Source organism: Aptenodytes patagonicus, chromosome 3, assembly GCF_965638725.1.
Source record: "Aptenodytes patagonicus chromosome 3, bAptPat1.pri.cur, whole genome shotgun sequence".
NCBI lineage: Eukaryota > Metazoa > Chordata > Aves > Sphenisciformes > Spheniscidae > Aptenodytes > Aptenodytes patagonicus.
In genome coordinates this window covers 1,865,712-1,866,721 of record NC_134951.1, presented here as the reverse complement: position 1 = coordinate 1,866,721, position 1,010 = coordinate 1,865,712, and the positions used below count along the sequence as shown (strand labels likewise).

Sequence of the window (1,010 nt, the reverse complement as noted above, 5' to 3'; positions counted from 1 at the left end):
CCGTGTTGGTGATGGAAGGCTGGTTCCTGAGGAGCTCCGAGCTGGTGTCAGCACTGAAATGTCCACCTTGACCCATGTCTCCTGTCTCCCAGGGGAGCTCCCTTGCACAGGCTGCTTCCGCGCCGCAGTTGCTTCCCCACCATTCTCCTCCATGGGGCTTTCCCCACCTGTGGGGGGAAATCCCGGCTGGACTGTGGGGGCTGCTGTGGGACAGGACAGAGCCAGCACCCTCTCTCTGGCTTCTTCTGACCGACTGGGTGATCTCCCAGCTGCCCGCAGCCAGCCCTGCCAGCTCTGGGATGCTCTGGGTCAGGTGGGGTCTTGGGGACATGGGGCAAGCCCAGCCCAGCAGGACGAGGCGCATAGCGAGGGGCCGGGCGCCTTCCAGCCCGAGGAGAAAAGGGCCAGCCCAGGCCAGGGGCCGAGGACAGAGAGGGGCGCTGGGGCCACCAGTGGGCTCTGTGGGAGGGGGTACGGTGGGTGTCAGCAGAAGGCATTGCCCTGAAAGCTGCCATCCCCGCAGGGGTTTGCCCTGGCCCTCCGCAAGCCATCCCCCCCCTTCCCCAGCCCCCCCAACCCCATCCCTTCCTCGGCTTCCTCAGGGCATCAGGGCTGACCCCGGCTCTGCGCCACATCCTGCTCTCGCCCACCCGCAGCCTCCCCAGGGCGACGGGGCAGAGGGACCCACGAGTTGGCCGCCCCCCCTGCAGGGAAGGGCTCTCCTTACCCTGCCTGCAGGCTCTCTGCAGACCACTCCACGCCTTCCCAGGGGATGGAGGCTCCTGAGGGAGGAGGCAGAGGGAGAGTGAGCAAGGGCAGCTGTCGCGGGGGCTCCCAGCTGCAATGGCGTCTCTCGGCCGGGAGCCGCTGCGGAGCTCTGGGATGGGGCTGCTCACCTATCGGGTCCTTCCTCCTGCTTCTCCTAGAGCTCTTCCTCGCGGAGGTCCCCTGCCCCCAGAAAGCAAGGCCCGGGTTAGCGCGGGGTGTCTCCCCTCAGCCAGGAGGGCCCC

General features: G+C 67.9%; 1 long non-coding RNA gene across 1 annotated transcript; it reads right to left on the bottom strand.

Moving 5' to 3' along the window:
• LOC143158925 (uncharacterized) lies at positions 1-1,010 on the bottom strand. Its single transcript, XR_012995073.1, has 3 exons — positions 897-1,010; positions 728-782; positions 1-167 (listed from the first exon to the last, which is right to left on the bottom strand). It is a non-coding gene; the product is annotated as an uncharacterized LOC143158925 (long non-coding RNA).